At 41.0% G+C, this 19,290-nt stretch overlaps 2 pseudogenes; both read right to left on the reverse strand.

Moving 5' to 3' along the window:
* Positions 1-3,971: 3,971 nt before the first annotated feature.
* LOC112661870 (ribulose-phosphate 3-epimerase-like) lies at positions 3,972-4,641 on the reverse strand (annotated as a pseudogene).
* Positions 4,642-13,796: 9,155 nt separating this feature from the next.
* On the reverse strand, positions 13,797-18,895 carry LOC112661833 (glyceraldehyde-3-phosphate dehydrogenase-like; annotated as a pseudogene).
* Between the last annotated feature and the right edge of the window lie 395 nt (positions 18,896-19,290).

Genomic DNA, 19,290 nt, shown 5'->3' on the forward strand with positions numbered 1-19,290 from the left:
CAGATTTCAAGTTTTAATACAAAGCTGTGATCATCAAGACATTTGATACTGGCACAAAACCAGACACATAGATCCATGGAACAGAATAGAGAATCCAGAAATGGGCCTGTAACTCTACGGTCAACTAATCATCGACAAAGCAGGAAAGACTATCCACTGGAAAAAAAGACAGTCTCTTCAATAAATGGTACTGGGAAATTGAACAGCCACATCAGAAGAATGAAACTAGGACCAGACACAAAGATAAACTCAAAATAGATGAAAGATCTAAATGTGAGACAAGATTCCATCAAAATCCTAGAGGAGAACACAGGCAACACCCTTTTTGAACTTGGCCACAGCAACTTCTTGTAAGATACATCTATTAAGGCAAGGGAAACAAAAGCAGAAATGAACTTTTGGGACTTCATCAAGATAAAGAGCTTCTGCACAGCAAAAGAAAGAGTCAACAAAACTAAAAGACAACCTACAGAATGGGAGAAGATATTTGCAAATGACCTATCAGATAAAGGGGTAGTATCCAAGCTCTATAAAGAACTTAGTAAACTCGGGATCCCTGGGTGGCGCAGTGGTTTAGCGCCTGCCTTTGGCCCAGGGTGCGATCCTGGAGACCCGGGATCGATTCCCACATCAGGCTCCCGGTGCATGGAGCCTGCTTCTCCCTCTGCCTATGTCTCTGCCTCTCTCTCTCTCTCTGTGTGACTATCATAAATAAATAAAAATTTAAAAAAAAGAACTTAGTAAACTCAACAGCAAAGAAACAAACAATCCAATCATGAAATGGGCAAAAGACATGAACAGAAATTTCACCAAATAAGACATAGACATGGCCAACAAGCACATGAGAAAATGCTCTGCATCACTTTCCATCAGGGAGATACAAATCAAAACCACAATGAGATACCACCTCACACCAGTGAAAATGGGGAAAATTAACAAGGCAGGAAACAACAAATGTTGGAGAGGACGTCGAGAAAGGGCAACCCTCTTGCACTGTTGGTGGGAATGTGAACTGGTGCAGCCACTCTGGAAAACTGTGTGGAGGTTCCTCAAAGAGTTAAAACTAGAACTGCCCTATGACCCAGCAACTGCACTGCTGGGGATTTACCCCAAAGATACAGATGCAGTGAAACGCTGGGACACCTGCACCCCAATGTTTACATGCAACAATGTAAACAATAGTCAAACTGTGGAAGGAGCCTCGGTGTCCATTAACAGATGAATGAAGACGATGTGGTGTATGTATACAGTGGAATATTACTCAGCCATCAGAAATGATGAATACCCACCATTTGCTTCAAAGTGGATGGAACTGGAGGGTATTATGCTGAGTGAAGTAAGTCAATTGGAGAAGGACAAACATTATATGGTCTCATTCATTTGGGGAATATATAAAATAGTGAAGGGGAATGAAGGGGAAAGGAGAGAAAATGAGTGGGAAATATCAGTTAGGGTGACAGACATGAGAGACTCCTAACTCTGGGAAATGAACAAGGGGTAGTGGAAAGGGAGGTGGATGGGGGGATGGGGTGACTGGGTGATGGGCACTGAGGGGGACACTTGAGAGGATGAGCAGTGAGTGTTATGCTATGCTGGTAAATCGAACTCCAATAAAAAATATACAAAAAACAAATCCCAATCTCTTTTTAGAAAATCCACCTTTTTTCCTAAAGTTGGTTTAAAGAGTGCTCTTCTATATTTTAAGTTCTTCTTTATATGACTGGGTAGAAGATTGATGCTTATTTAAATTTGGGGGGCAGGCTGTGCTACTTCCTTTTGAATCCATGTTTCTTTCTTTAAGCATTTTAAATGATCAGAAAAAACCTCTTTAAGTATTACTTCTCCCCTCCTTTTCTTTATGCTTGAAAGTTCTAAGACACATGTAGTAGACCTTTTTTGTTTTTTGATTATTATATTTTTGATCTGTCTTGAGCATTTTCCACATCTGTGTCTCCCTGTATTTAAATCTGGGTAATATGGCCACTGAGGACATTAATTATTTTTTTCATTGTAATTGACTTATTGGGTTTTTTTTTATTACAATGATGACAATGTTTCTAAAATACAATTTACTTTTCTTAGTTTTTTTCAAAGCTACTTGTTTTATTTCATGTTCTCCTATTCTTCTTATTGATTCACGTGTCTTATTTAATCTCTTGAGTCATCTAAAGCATGTCTATGTTGTCATGTTTTCAAACGGTTCCTTCATCTCCAATTCTGTGGAGGTATACCTTAATATTTTTATTTTCATTAACCACTTGTCCTTTCATTTTTTTAATCAGTTTTTGTCATCTTTGTCCTAAGTGATATTGTTAGCTCTTGTTCAATGAGACCTGTTTTCTGTGAGAATGCTGTTATCCCTGAGTTGTGAAAGGTTTTGGACAGATGATTTTGCTTATCCTCAAGAACCCTAGGGATGTAAATATTTTATGTTAATTTCTTGGCTTCGGTTTCTGGGTTGGCAAATCGAACTTCAAACTTCAATAAATATATATATATATATATATATATATATATATATATATATATAACAAAACCCACCTGTCTTCACCTCAGGTCATGACCCCTGGGTCCTGGGATTGAGCCCTGCCTCAAGCTCCCTGATGGGTCAGGACCCTGCTTCTCTGTCTCCCTGCCCCTCATGCATGCTCTCTCTCTCTCTCTCTCTCTCTCAAATAAGCAAAATCTTTTAAAAAACTAAAACTAAAACTAAATAGAGACTCAATGTGAGAAAGGCAGATCAAGGAAGAAGCACAAAGAGAATGTGAAACAGAAAACTTGCTATAGGAAAAGACTAAAAATCTGAACTAGCTTTAGTCAATATTGTCAGTTCTGTTACTAAATAATAAAATGAATGAGTAAATTATTTCCAATTTGTCACCATCTGTCAAAATCCATGGTCCAGTCTGTTTTAAGAATAGAGTTACTAGAGTTGTATTTCTAACTTACAGTGTAGCCCTGGCCACAACCTGAATTAATTTTTTTTTCATCTTTTTTTTTTTCTGAATTCATTTTAATGAGTCTTTCAGAGCAGACATGGTCTATATATTTATTTTTTTGGCTGGGGAGAGGAGTATTCAAATGGGCACCTTAAGATGAAAAAAAAATTTTTTTTTGACCTGATCCCTATTATAGCATCAGTAATGAGCAGGTGAGTGGGAAACATGGGCTTCCAGTGCAAAACTGTTTAAAGTATTACGTAATATCTTAATGTTTCTTCCAAGAGTTGTTTTTGTTGTCCTTATTCTTTCAGGTTTCCAAGTGGCTCCAGAACACTAAGGTACCCAGAGTGAATTTAAAAGTCACAAGGAATGATAAAACACAACAGTGCTGATGGATTTCATGGGAGGAACACTTTTGTTAGGTTACATAATGATAATAGGCAAAGGCATTTGAATTGCAAGGACAATACTGTTTTCTTTTTTGAAGAGAGATCTTCCCCCCCCCCCCCACCCCTATCCTTCCTCTTGTCATGCTTTTATTTTCTTTATATTGGTCATCCTTTCTGTACTCAGTAATGGACATAAGCAATTTTAATTACTTGGTTCTGAAATTATTATTTTTTTAGGGACTTCCTTTGCTTTGGAAAACAATCAAGAAGCGAGAAGATTTAAAATGCAGAAGAAAACATTTTTTCGTTAGTAGCTAGTATGCCTTCATTAGGCATTAATACACATTTCTGTTTATAACCTTAATACAGGTGTATTTTTACTTTATAAAAATCAAGTCTCTCAGTAAAAATTGTATTTTACCACACTAATCTTTAAATTCCATAGCTAAAAATATAGTCATATATACCAATTTCGAACCTGTTGGAACATTCTGCAGAATAGATTTTAGTCACTGGAATGAGCAGCTGCTCAGGAAAATAGCACTCCTTCAACCATGATAGGGTTTGGTAGTCAATATTCTTATCTTCCAGTAAAAAGATTTCATAAGCATAAACACTGGACTCCTTGTGGTTTCATCGATCAAGAGAACGTTTCTGAGCAAACATTTCTTAACAGGTTGATCACAGATCTGGGGTCATCCCTCCTCATAATGGCACTGCCAGACACAATCATGTTAGCTCCTGCCTCTGCACACTTATGGATAGTGTCAGGACCTACTCCACCATCGACTTCTATGCCCAAAGATGGGAATTGCATTCTCAACCAATTAACCCTCAGCATCATATCTTCCACGAATTTCTGCCCTCCAAACCCAGGTTCCACTGTCATAACCAAGGCCATATCTATCTGATTAGCCCACGGTGCCAAATAATCAACTGTAGTTCCTGGTTTGATGGCAAGGCCAAGCTTCATCCCATTCTCCCGAATGTCTTTAATCAAAGCCCCTGGGTTTTTGTTGCCTCAAGATGAAAGGTGTATCCATTGGCTCCTGCTACAGCCATTGGTTTTACCTGCTGTTCTGGTCTGGATATCATCATGTGCATTATCAAAGAAAGGGTCCTGGCCTCGCTACTTTCAGAGGCTTTCTGCCACAGGGTGCCCAAAGGTGATGTTGGGAACAAAAGGCCCGTCTGTTACATCCAAGTGGAAGTAATCGGCCCCCAGAGTCCAGGATCCGGAGGCACTGAGCCCCTAAATTGTCCAAATCGCTGTTAAGGATGGACAGGCCAATCTTGCAGCCAGATGCCATGGTGTTGGTTCCTAAGAGCAAGTTACCCACGAGTCCTCTGAAATGTTTTTTGAAGAGAAATTATTTGCGTTCTGTTTTGTAGCAAATTGCAGTTATTTAGGAACAGTTGCTGCGTGCTGGAGGCACAGGGGTGTCAAAGAATCTGCCTACCTGGAGCGAGGTCGAAGGTCGAGGACAGTGCCCCAGAGAGCTCCTGCTATCGGACTCTCCACTTGTTTTCGGTGTTCAGCTCTCTCCACTTTCTCCTCGTGGAGATACAATGTAGTTCCAATTTCTATTGGCAAAAAATAACTTTCAATTGAAACATTTAATTTTGAACTGAATATTCACTGTAGCTTTCTGCCCCTCCATTTTACCCATTTCCAGACTTTATTTTCATGGAATTATTATCTTCATGGGTAAAATTGTTTCTGTGTGTGCATGATTTTTTCAAAACTCAATGATTGATTTTTTGTAGGTTATGGAAATGTCCCTTTAATTACCTTGAATGATGCCAAGGCCACAGAGGTGATTGCGACTAAGAGTAACTGAATTTTAAGATCCCTAACACTTAAAAAAGAATTTCCTTACACTATCTTAAATATGAAGGAATGGAAGCATGAGGAAATTGTTTGTTTCCCAGCAAACTGAGTGTGAAAAGGTGTGGAGCGCACAGGGTATTCCCACGGGGCGCTCCCAGAGCGGCACCTGCGGACTGCGAGGAGGCGCCAGCCGGTGCGGGCCGCGGGGAGGAGGCCAGGCCGCCCGCGAACCGCCGCAGGTCGCCAGCCCGCAGGTGAGCTTGGAGCCGGGTGGCTCTCGGAGGGGCCGCGCCCGGGTCAGGAGGCCGGGCCTTTGCTGCCTGGGTGACAGGGGCGGCTCGGGAGCGGGGCCGCGACCTTAGGGAAAGGTGACCTTCAGCAGCGGGGCTTCGGGTGGGAGGCGAAGCCTGAGGAGTATAGGGAGAAGGTCGTACCCCCAGTTGCCCCGGGAGGGAGCCGCTAGGCTGCGCGCCCCCAGGTGAGTCCTGGGCGGGCAGGTAGCTGCTTCACCTGGGATGCACTGTGTCTGCATAAAGGTCTTTTTCCTTCTGAGCCGACATGCATAAAGATGTCCTAAATAGACGCAGTTAAACATTTTTCCAATATTTGATTATTTCCTCAATGTCCCATCAGAGCCTCTTTAATATTCTACAGTGGTAGGTTGCTCCATTAATTTACTTTTTCTTTCATGCGACTTCAAGAGTAACAACCACCATATGTGAAATACAAAATATCAGAATAAAACAATTCGAAAAAGTTTGAAAGCAGAAAGACAACCTCTAGCAGAAAGACAACCTCTAGCCTGAGCCAGAGTCATGAGTAAAACACTTCACTTAGGCTTTATTTTATTTTGAGTAAAACGGTCTTGTCTAATGGCTTCATAGTAGCTGACATGGTCATCAGCTGGTAAATAGAAACAAAACTGATAACTATTATTTAATGATTATTAAAATGGGGAAAATAATGTGAATTTGATCCAACAGCAAACACAGGGGTTATTGCCATATATCCAAATTTTTGGCAGGAAAATGTAGGGAATGAGGTGAGAAAGGACTGAAATGGATTTTTATACTTGTTTTAACCTCAGAGCCAAAAGAATATTTTAAAGACGTAGCTTACACAAAAGGGTTAAGGGTAAGTGGAAAGGTGGATCTTAAAATGCTTCTTTCTAATTCTTCCTTCTTCAGGCTCCAGGGCTGATTTCCTTTCCCTCTAGGGGACAAGACTAGCCAATCAAACTAAAAGGTAGATTATGGGGAAAAAGAAACAAAAGAAGGAAAGAGTTAAAATAAGAGAAAAAAAGAAATGAAAAAAGAGACAAAGAACCTATCAATTGGTGGGGGGGGGGGAAGGAAGGAGAAAGGAGAAAACGGGAGGTGGCAGAGAATGATCCTGTGACATTATACCATCTTCAGGGTGATCCTGTGTAGGTACAAATTCTTCCACCAAAGCCATCTGGCACCTGGCACAACTCTTTCATTTGTCCTTTGCAGGATTTTTATGGATGACTTTTCATTAGGGAAAATGTGGGACATAGTTAGGGATAAGATATGGTTTTAAAAAATGAAATGAAACTTTAATATTAAGCTGTTATGGTCCTTTAGCATTAAACAAATCTCAGCCTTTAGTTTCAATTGAGAAGTAAACTATAGATGTTATAGTGGAAATGTCTAGAACTTAAAAAATGTCAAATAATGACTTCAACTGTTGACTATATACCTAAATTAAAGAAGGACCCTGAGACTCCTCTTTCATGTTTAGTGTCTTCCTTAGAGTTAGGAAAGTACACAATGCCTGGAATAGAACCAAGCTTCTTGACTAGCTGGTTGCATGAATCTTTAGGTAGATATTTAACTTTAATCATTAAACCCTCAGTTTCCTCATATAACTGGCATAATAATCTTTATTGATATGGCTATTTTGAGATTAAACCAGATAATACTCTTATTTTATTTTTAATTCACGTATTTTTTAAAGATTTTATTTATTTAAGAAAGAGTGCAGAGCTAGAGAGAGAGAGAGAGAGAGAGCATGAACTGGAGGAGGGGCAGAGGGAGAGGGAGCAGCAGGTTCCCCGCTAAGCAGGGAGCCCCCTGTGGGGCTCCATCATAGGACCAGGGACCAAAAGCTGAGCAGAAGGCAGACCCTTAACCAACTGAGACACCTGGGCGCCCCCAGATAATACTTTTAAAAGAGTAGCATAATGCCTAGCCCATGGTACTTTGTCAGTTAAAGGTATTGTCAGTGAAAAGTATTACATTAGGTATTTTAAAAGAAATTTCAAAATTTAATACAAAACACTTGAGGTTATCTACTGTATCTACTGCCAACATTATCTATTCATTCTCAATACTAGCCAGCCAAATGCTACCCTCAAGCTGCAAGTCAGTTTGTCGTACTGCTAACAATTCTAAATGTGCTTTAAATATCTGACATTTGGAGATATAGCCTGTAAAAGTACACTTTACAACTTCACACAAAAGGAGAACAATTATGCGTGATTGTATCCCAATCAATGATTCTGATTTTTGTAAGGCAAGACCCTCTGGAAAAATGCAGAGAGCTCCAGTAGAAAAAAACATATATCGTCCAGTGTGAATTTTAGTTCAGTGAAAGCACAGACACAGTGGATGTTAGAGGCTTCTTCCAGGGATATTGCAGCCCAAATAGAGAATGAGGGGCAGCCCGGGTGGCTCAGTGGTTTAGTGCTACCTTCAGCCCAGGGCATGATCCTGGAGACCCAGGATCGAGTCCCATGTCAGGCTCGCTGCATGGAGCCTGCTTCTCCCTCTGCCTGTGTTGCTGCCTCTCTTTCTCTCTGTGTCTCTCATGAATAAATAGATAAATCTTTAAAAAAAAAAAATAGAGAGAGAGAGAGAGAATGAGGATCTAGGCCTAGAGGCCAAACACAGTCCAAAAAGGTTTTAAAGTGTAACTTGTGGATTTTTACAAGCACGCTTCAAAATAATATTTAGTAACAGGGCATGTAAGAATTTCAAATTTACTCAAAAAGTTGAATTGCCTTGGCTTAAGTTAACATTTATGTTAAGTGTATAAATTCTAAATCTCTGAAACAACATTTTCTCTTTTAAGAATTTTTTAGGGCAACTTTTAAAAGGGCCTCTTTTAATCTTCGTCAATAGAACATTTAAAGAAAAGTACACACCCCTATTAAAACTCCACTCTTCCCGAGGTGTGAAACCACCGTCTCCATTATAATGGTTAAAAGTTGTGGTAGTAAAATAAAGTAATTGTGGTAATATCATTAAATTCTGAATTTTTCTGTGAAATCACACCTTCCCCTCATATTTAATTAAATCTCAAGCATCACGTCCTGATGTTTTTGTCCTGATATGCCTGATCCATTTCAGGTGCCACTGTAGGCACTAAGAGATCTTTAATAATAAAATGAATAAAAATGTATGATAACTCCTTTCAAAGAACTCGCAATACTACATATGTATGAATTGATTTTGACATTAGGCACCTATTTTATTGTGTTAAAAAATATATGTGGCACCCAGGTGGCTCAGTCTATTAAGCATCTGTCTCTTGGTCTAAGTTCAGGTCTTGATCTCAGGGTTGTGAGTTCAAGCCCCATGCTGGGCTCCACACTGGAAGAGGAACCTGTTTAAAAAACAAGCAAAACAAATACCAAGAACATATATAACATAAAACTTAGCATTTTAACCATTTTTACATGTACAGTTCTGTGGTGGTAAGTGCATTCACATTGTTGTGGGACGATCACCATCTATTTCCAGGACTTAACATCTTCCGCAGCTGAAACTGTTAACGATTAAACAGGAACTCCCCTTTTGCCATCCCTCCTCTCCTGTCAACAACTATTCGACTTTCTGTCTCAATGAATTTAATTACTCTAGGAACAATATTTTTGACTGGCTGACTTCACCAAGCATATGTTTAAGCTTTTTACATGTTATACTGTGTGTTAAAGTTTCTCTCTTTTTTTTTTTTTTAAGGCTGAATGTTACGTTGTGTGTATGACATTGAGTGCTTTTTACATTCTCATGGTTGCCAGTGACTTCCTTTTAGAGAATTCTACCCACATTTTACATCTCTTCCATGAAGTCTTTCATTTAAAGAAATAAACCTTTTATTTTCGAGTAGGTTTTAGATTTGCAGAAAAGTTACACAGATAGTTTCTATCTGCCCCACAGGCCATTTTCCCTGTGAGGAACTACACTACATCTTAGTGTAGTCCCTGTGTTAGAATTAATGATCTGAGGTTGATACTTATTATTAACTAAAGTCCATTTTCTTAAGATTTCCTTGATGTTTACATCATTTCCCTTTTCTTTTCTGATATCCCATCTAGGAGACCACATTACACTTAGTTGTCATGTCTCCCTAGACTTTTCTGGATTGTGATTCTCAGACTTTGTTTTTAAAGACCGAGGCTGTTTTTCTGAACACTGTTCATGTATTTTAATGTTTTTCTCATGATTAAGCTAAGGTTATGAATTTTTTTTTAAACTGCAGATGTACTATTCTTATTACATCAAGGGTATAGACTCTGAACATACATTGTCATTGATAATGTTAACCTTAATCATGTGGCTTGACATAGAGTTTGCAAGGTTTCTCTGCTGTCCATACACTGGTGAGTGTTTGACAGTTTTCTCCACTATAAGCTACTTCCCCCTTCTTCTTGTACTGTATTCTTTGGAAGCAAGTCCTTAAGTGCAGCCAACATTTAATGGGTGAAAACTCCTTGGGGGAAAAGTATCTGTGTAACTTCGTTGCAATTCTTCTGTATAAAAGACTTATTTATTCCACTTAATTTTTGTAATTATTTATGTCTGTATGAATAAAGCCATTTTTAGCAAAGGAAATTATATCCTTTAGTGCTTGCTCTGTCCCAGGACCTGTGTGAACTAAGTACCCATTAATTTATGTAATTCTAGTACAGCCACTCTCGAAAACAGTATGCAGTTCCTCAAGAAATTAAAAATAGAGCTGCCCTATGACCCAGCAATTGCACTGCTGGGGATTTACCCCAAAGATACAGATGCAGTGAAATGCCAGGGACATCTGCACCCCAATGTTTATAGCAGCAATGTCCACAGTAGCCAAACTGAGCCTTGGTGTCCATCGACAGATGAATGGATAGAGAAGGTGTGGTGTATATATACAATGGGATATTAGTCATTAGAAAGGATGAATACCCACCATTTGTTTCGATGTGGATAAAACTGGAGGGTATTATGCTGAGTGAAATAAGTCAATCGGAGAAGGGCAGTCATCATATGGTTTCACTCATACGGGGAATATAAGAAATAGTGAAAGGGATTATAGGGGAAAAGAAGGGAACTGAGTGGGAAAAATTAGGGAGGGAGACAAACCATGAGAGACACCTAACTCTGAGAAATGAACAAAGGGTTGTGGAAGGGGAGGTAGGCAGGGGTTTGGGGTGACTGGGTGATGGGCACTGATGGGGACACTTGATGGGATGAGCACTGGGTGTTACTGGGTGTTATGCTGGCAAATAGAACTCCAATAAAAAAATGTAAAAAAATTTTTTTTGTAATTCTAGCCATAACCATATTGGGGTGTGTATGTGTGTAAAATATATTTATATCCCCTTCACAATATTAATGAGTTAACCAAATCTCTCAATTAGAAACTTTGGTTCCCCAAGAAACATTATACATCTAACTACTAACTACTTTGGCCATGTAACTGAAATGTTAAGTTACTCTGTGACTTCGACAGAGGGAATTTTGTAATTATTATTATTATTATTATTATTATTATTATTATTTTTAATTCTCAGTAACTCTTATGCTAAGAGCTTTAAATAAGAGCCTCATGGAATTTCTGAAAATCTGACAAGGCAGAGATAAATTGCAGTCATAGACCTAAGTAACTTTGCTAATCAGCACAACTAATAACTGTCTGGTCCATGGCAAAAGTGTAGGTCTGTTTGATCCCAACCTCTGCTCTTTATACTTAGGGTTTTCATTGATCTCTATGCTATATGAATCTATTGATTAGTATTTAAGCACTGAATTTATAGAGAAGTTAAAACTGTAGGCTTACTTGGGTCCCTTGGCTAGCTGGGAGCCTTGGGGAAGTGGGGAAGTCACTAGCCCACTCAAAACTTCTGATTCTCGATCTACAAATTGGGGGGAGTGATAATAATGGCTTATTGTAAATATTAGAATAATTGATTAAACTTGTCTGCATAGTGCTTGATACAATGAAGGTACTCACTTTACACCAGCACTCATTCACAGTATCACTACTGTGTTCTTTATGTGTTCCACATTGTTTATGTGAGATACTCTTATAGTTTTGGTTTGGCTTGCTAGAAGACAAGCCTGAGACCGATTCCTCTGCAAGTGATTATGGTTGCAAGCAGGCAGGACAGGAAGGGAAGAAGGTAAGTAAGGGTATGATCAGGTGAAGTTGAGCCTCAACTTGATCTCATGTAGAGTTCTGAAGTGTAAATTGCTCCCCCGAGATTGTTCTAGTTAATGTTTATGGGGCTGGACTTGTGTATGTTGCACTAGTCAATCTTTGGCTATGGGCTGTGGAAGGCAGGGTGGGGGCACGGTGGTGGTGTAAAATCTCAAGCACAACCAGGAAGTTCACAGATTGTCCTCAGAAGAATGTCCCCTCCCCCCCCAGGTGTGAAGCATTACCAGCAAGGTAGTGCAGAACCAGGGAGAACTATGGGAGGAGACCTGATCAGGGCACCAACAGTGGTCAATATAGTCTTTTCTCTCCAGCTACAGAGTACAGTCCCTACAGACATACATTCAGTAGAATTACAGATATTTCTTAAACTCTGTAGATTAGAACAATGAACTTGCAAAAGGACACTTGGGCATAATATGTTTGCTTGACATCTTTTCCTTTTTATTTTTATTTTTTTATTTTATTTTTTTGACATCTTTTCCTTTTTAACAAAATAACCCAGTTTGTTATGGTTATTATATTTTGCACATGATTGTTTTGTTCACATTGCTCTGTGGTAGAGATGGCTTAGTTTTCTTCCTGAAAACTAAAATAGTTATCAGGAACTATTCATACAAACCTGCAGGTACAAACTGTGACTTCCAAGAAAATACTGCAGAGGTTATATAGCTGTGGTTCTCTAGCTCATGACACATTAAACCCTCCTTGCCTTGCCTCTCCTTTGTCCCTGCCCACAGATGTTCTGATTCATTTGGTGTGGGGTGAGGCCTGGGTTTCAGTTTGCTTTCAGAGCTCCCAGCCAAGATTGAGAACAACCAGATTGCAGTAAAAAATAGCCAGTCGGAAAATTTCAAGTTGCCTAACTCCTACAAAATGCAAGCAAAGAAATCTGTCTCATCTTGAAATTGTTGTATTGGAAAATGTCAAAAAGGTGTATAACGACAATTTAGAGGCAAATGGTAAAGGAAATATAGATTATTTCAGTATGGAAGTGTCCATTCAAATGATCCTGAAAATGCAGGTGTTTCCATTACCTTTCCAGCTCCCTCCCAAACAGGAATCCTGAGTCTAAAAGAATATTAGTTAAACCATTTCAAATGAACCTTAGGAATGCAGATAATGTAGTTAAAATATTAGACAGGTATACATGTAAACACAGCCAAAGTGAAATTTCAGTATATGTAAATAAAAAAACGACGCTCAGAACTTAATACAAATGCCTGAGAGAGATTCAAGCTGGTATTATTTAGATGGTATAGTTAAACCAGTTCTAACTAATTTTAGTCAGATGGAAAGGCAATAAAATGCATGTCATAATATTTTCCTTTCTCTGGAATTAACATTAAAAGTTTCAATGGCACATCAAAAAAAAAAATGAAAGCAAGTAAAACAGTTTTAATTACTTTACTGGCTATTAAATCCATGGCAATGTTTTCATTAGTTTCTAAATAATCCATAATTTTCTTCCAATGTATTAATCTATCAACAGTGCTTCTTAAGGAATATCAGCAATCATAAGAAATAAAACTTATAGCATTATCAAAGGTAAAAAAGCAAAACAAAACACATGTTCCAGGTCCTGTAGTTACTTTTTAAAAACATTGTGAGCTCCAGTCTTTTTAAGAAATAAGAACATCGGTGGCAATACCACAGAAGAAAAAAAGAAAGTGTGAGAATATAGAACACTTCAAATATGTCTGACCCTCAAATTAAAAAAAAAAAAAATCCACTCTGTTGATTATCACTATGATTCTATGATTACCTTTTGAAAACACCAGTTTTGTTTCTCCTGACCACAAATAGTCTTTCTTAAAAAAAGAATCAACAACTACTCTTAGTTGTTTTTTTGTTTTGCTTTTTAAGATTTATTTATTTATTTATTTATTCATGATAGACACAGAGAGAGAGAGAGAGAGAGAGAGAGAGAGAGAGAGAGAGGCAGAGACACAGGAGGAGGGAGAAGCAGGCTCCGTCCCGGGAGCCCGACGCGGGACTCGATCCCGGACCCCGGATCGCGCCCTGGGCCCAAGGCGGGCTCCACGCCGCTGCGCCGCCCAGGGACCCTACTCTCAGGTTTCTACGAGCTTTCCTGGGTTTGCCAGACAAATGCCTCCACCGAAAGCTGTCACTGTGACCTACCGGGTTCGAAGTACGCAGCGTATCTTTCATGTTGAGACTTTAAATATCTTACTAAGCAACGGCGAGGCCCATCCAGGACTTGATCGAAGCGGACCGCAAAGCGGGTGGGTGAGCCTCGGCCCTCCCGGGGCCACCGGCCGACGGCGACGTGACGCGGGCGGGCAGGGGTCTCGCCGTCCCTCCTCGCCTCTTCCCGCCTCCCAGCGGGGTCTCTCGGGCCCCCTGCTCGTGGTCGGGTCGGCGCGCTGGGCCTGTGTGGCCTGCGACCGGGTCGCCCTCGGCGTCCCCGCCGGACGGAGTGAGAGGGCCGGGGTCAGGCCTGCGGGCTGCCAAAGGCAGTAGCATATGTTAATTCCATTTCGCTCGTGTTTCGAAATATATTTTTCGAATCTTAGAAAAGGGAAAGTGTATACTTCTGCAAGAATCCTTCATGGATATTTTCAATATTTGGAAAATGCTGCTGCTGCTGCTGCTTGTACTTTTAAAATGACCTCTAGTCATTTAAAAGTATATGTTCCATTTCTGATTTTCTCCTTTTCTTCTCTGTGAGGACAGTGGTGGTAAGTGATGTAAAGGGAAATGCATCTTAAAACGATGGTACTTAGACATTAATCTGTTGGAAGAAAATGGATGATGAAGAAAACATTAGAGAAATATCATAATATCAACAAATATAATAAACTGAGACCTCTTAGCTCTGCAACATACTGAAATGTGGACAGGACTGAAAAAACAAAAAAGCGGATGTTCTGCTCAAAAAAAGCCATGAGCTGGAATGTTAAGTGCAGAATTACACTCACCTCTCTGTGAATTGGAGTTTAACCACAACTGGCTATTTAATTGGTCCTGTTGTAACACCTCGGTTACCTCTCTCCGGCTGTGCAGAATTGGATAAATGGAAATACAGAGCTCTTATTAAATTTTAATTGTGTTTTATTAAGGCACAGAAAAAAAAGACTTTTTTGTGGTTTTATTATTATCATGGTAATTTGTCAAGAGAAGGACTTTAATGGTTTAAATACTAATTATTCAAAGACAGATTAAGCTCTACAAAAGGAGAAATGGTTGCTCAGAGAGCTGGACATGCTGAGGAATAAAAGAAAACATTTGGTGCAACAACCCGTGCTGGTTTTTTTCAAAAGGAAAACAGACTTTTAAAAAATCTGCATTTCATGAAAAGCCACAGAATAAACAAAACCAAAACAAAGACACATACATATTCATTCATTCATTCATTCATTCAGCCAATGTTTATTAACTGCCTGCTTTGTGTACCAGTGACTTTTAATCATGGAGTAAACAAAGACAAATTACACGTGGTGCTGCCCTAAGGGTGTGGCAGGGAGCACAGAAAGGTGAATCCCAGCGGCCTGGGACAGTGTTGTGCAGGATCCCAGTTCCGCAGAGTTTCAAATAGAGGGACATGTGAGAAGGGGGAAGGAAGTTTCTCCAGAACCTATTACATCACACTGAGTTTCAAGGCAGAAGGGGGGGGTGACATATAAATGAGGCAAGGACCTTCCAAGCACAACATAGTGCAGCAGAAAGAGACCAGGAACTGGACGGGTAGGCAAGGGCCAGATCACTAAAAGTTGCATTTGCCAAGACAAGGAGTTTGAAATTTATCCTAATATCCCTGCGCCCTGTCAAGGCCACTTCGGTACCCCTGTCCCGTCGGGCGCCGGCTTAGAACCCCGGGCCGCCACCTGGGCCTCTGCGGCCGACCTCGGAAGGGCCGGGCCGGACCCTCCCCGCAGCCCACGCAGGGGCGCCGGGGGCTGGGGGTGGACTTGGGCTTGGCTCCGCCGCGGCCGGGCCTGGGATCCAGCCCGCCTGGCTCCCCTGGGCCCCCTGGGCCCCCCTGGGCTCCCCTGGGCTCCCCGCCCCGCCGCAGCCCCAGTCTCCCAGGCCTCAGCTGCTTCCCCGGCCTGCACTCGCCTGCTCTCTCTGTCCCACAAATAAATAAAATCTTTAACAAAACGTGAGTTGAGAAAGAATTATTCTTTTTTTTTTTAAAGATTTTATTTATTTATTTATTTATTCATGAAAGACTGAGAGATAGAGAGAGGCAGAGACACAGGCAGAGGGAGAAGCAGGCTCCATGCACCGGGAGCCTGACGTGGGATTCGATCCCGGGTCTCCAGGATCGCGCCCTGGGCCAAAGGCAGGCGCCAAACCGCTGCGCCACCCAGGGATCCCGAGAAAGAATTATTCTTGTGACATAATCTAATGTACGCAAATGCCGCATTCTGGTCATCTCTTCAAGACTTCATTTCTTGTCACTTTAGCACGGGCGGTGTTCAAATTCTTAGCAGTTTTAATACCTATGCTGATGGCTCTTTCAATATTCTAGCCTGTTACCAGACTTTTTCTTCCTAAAATTGTCTTGTCCCCCTTTCTATCTCAGCCATTCATTCCCATGATAATATACCAGTTTTTTTTTTTGGTAATCACCCAGAATTTCAGTTCTGAACATCTTCCCCTCCAAGTCTTAGCTTCTGTCTTGCTAGCCAAATCTATGTAATATCTCAATTCATATTATTTTTCAACTTCATTGGAACTTACAATCTATTATCCAGCTTTTCACTAACTCTCACCCCCTGTCTTGTCTTTCTAGATCCTAAGGTCCTTATTATGATCACTTCTTTGCAAATTCTTTTAACCCCTTTGTCCCTTTTTTTTGGGGGGGGGGGTACAGTATGCTTTATTGATGGTACATGACAAGGTAGGGCTCCCCAAGCCCTTCCCCTTCCTTAGGAGGTCTGGGATGTAAATATTGAAGGTCAGAAGATTCTCAGTGTGTTGGGGGATTAAGTTGGGGCAGGGACTCCCCAGCAGCTGAGAGCCTCTTTCTTTCTCTTGTTCTTGCTGGGGCTGGTGGTCCAGGGGGCTCTTGCTCCTTGGAGGCCATGTGGACCAAGAGGTCCACCACCCAGTTGCTATAGCCAAATTCATGGTCATACCAGGAAATGAACTTGACGAAGTGGTCATTGAGGGCAATGCCAGCCCCGGCGTTGAAGGTGGAAGAGTGGGTGTCACTGTTGAAGTTGGAGAAGACAACCTGGTTCTCAGAGTAGCCCAGGATGCCCTTGAGGGGGCCCTCTGATGCCTGCTTCACCACCTTCTTGATGTCATCATATTTGGCAGCTTTCTCCAGGCGGCAGGTCAGATCCACAACTGACACATTGGGGGTGGGGACACGGAAGGCCATGCCAGGCTGACCTTGCCCACAGCCTTGGCAGCACCGGTGGAAGCATGGATGATGTTCTGGGCAGCTCCTCGGCCATCACTCCAGTTTCCTAGAGGGGCCATCCACGGTCTTATGGGTGGAAATGATGGCATGGATAGTGGTCATGAGGCCCTCCATGATGCCGAAGTGGTCATTGATGACTTTGGCCAGAGGAGCCAAGCAGTTGGTGGTGCAGGAGGCATTGCTGACAATCTTGAGGGAGTTTTCCTACTTCTCGTGGTTCATGCCCATCACAAACATGGGGGCATCAGCAGAAGAAGCAGAGATGATGACCCTCTCGGCCCCACCCTTCAAGTGAGCCCCAGCCTTCCCATGGTGGTGAAGACCCCAGTGGACTCCACAACATACTCAGCACCAGCATCACCTCATTTGATGTTGGCGGGATCTCGCTCCTGGAAGATGGAGATGGACTTCCCGTTGATGACAAGTTTCCCGTTCTCAGCCTTGACTGTGCCGTGGAATTTGCCGTGGGTAGAATCATACTGGAACATGTACACCATGTAGTTGAGGTCAATGAAGGGGTCACTGATGGTGACAATACCCACTTGGCCAGAATTAAAAGGAGCCCTGGGTGACCAGGCGCCCAATACGGCCAAATCCGTTTACTCCAATCTTCACCATCGTGTCTCCGGACGGAGCTGGCGCTGCACCAGAAGATGTCTGTCGAATGGGGAGAAGCAGAGAGCCATTTGTCCCTTTTTGGCTTTGAATGCTCCCCTGGGAAAACTTCCAATGTGGCTCAATTCAGCTCTGCCTTTGCAAATGAATACGGCTACAAAAAAACCAACCTAGCAAGGCTTGAAATCCAGGACTTCTAAATTTAAGTTTCCCTTGTCTGTTAATTCTCCAATAACTTTTCATTAGAATTTTAAAATTTCCCCTCTCTTCTTAGATCTGTTCCACAACACCAAACTCTCTCACAGATGATTACCTTACTTCCTATTTCTCTAGGAAAACTGATTTGCAACCAAAAAGACTTCTCAAACTATGACTACACGGACCACTTACACATGTGCCACACATCCCGCCGACCATCCTGTAACTGTAAGCTACCTTAATGCTTTTCGAGGCTAACTTCTCCTCTATTGCACTTCATTTCAACCCTCTTTGCCTACCCAAGGCTATAGTTCCCCAAACTCTCCCAACTCTTTAGCATGATCAAATTTTCCCTGTTTCTTGTCAATGTGCAAAAATCTCATGTCAGCTTTAAACACTTTTTCCTTGACCTTATGTTTACTTACTGATACCTCTTTTCCTTATGGCACCTCTTTTCCTTATGGTAAATCTCCTCAAACATTTATCTATACTATTTCTTTTTAACTCCCCTCTTCCCATTCTTATTTGAGTCTAATTAGCTTTTGGCCCATCACACTGCTTGAAACTCTCTTGTCAGGTGTCTCTGAAGATCTTCATATTGCTATGCACTAGACAATTCTCAGGTCTCAGATTTCGTGACCGCTGTCAATTCTCATATTTATTTCTACAGCCTGAATCATTTCCTCAACTCCAGATTCTTAAAATGAAGTTGTCTTCTTATTTTTTCCACACAGTGCATTAAACAAACAAACAAACAAAAATCCCTCTGCTTCTCTCTGTCTCTATCATCATCTCTTGCTGGTTATTGAGTCTACTAATGTTCTTCCCTAATTCAGTGCTTGGGCCCCTTGGTTTATTCTCAAAATGGATATCAGAATGCATCTTTTGAAAGTCAAGTAAGTCATGTCACTCAGACAGAGAAATGATCTATAAAGCCCTATGTTTTCTGATCCCCAGCATTTCCGATTTCATCCTATTTCCTCTTCACTCACTCTGCTGATAGTGACGCTGGTCTCCTTGCTGTCATTGTAACATGCCATGAAAACTCCTGCTTCAGGACCTTCATACTTGCTGCTCCTCCCATCTTGACTATTATTCTGCAAGATATTGGCAGGTCTGCTTTCTTTATTTTTGGGTATCTACTGAAACATCATCCTCTTAGTGAACTTTTTACCTCAACTTTAGTATAGAATAATAATATCTAACTCACAAGAATGCCAGGAGAATAAAAATGTTTACTTAGGGTGGTCCTCACTAAGAGGGATGATGATGTTATTTTATACAACATGTGGATAATAGAGTTCTTACAATTAAGTAAGTTAACATATGTAAGGAGCTTAGAATCCTTGGTACAAAGTAACACTGTAGATGGTCATTATTCTATGAGCCTTTGTTTTCTGAAGATATTACTATTCTATATTAGCGCTGAGAAAAAGAGTTCACAAGGTATCATCCCCATATTAAAAAGGAGGAAACAAA

This window comes from Canis lupus, chromosome 31, assembly GCF_003254725.2.
Source record: "Canis lupus dingo isolate Sandy chromosome 31, ASM325472v2, whole genome shotgun sequence".
Lineage (NCBI taxonomy): Eukaryota > Metazoa > Chordata > Mammalia > Carnivora > Canidae > Canis > Canis lupus.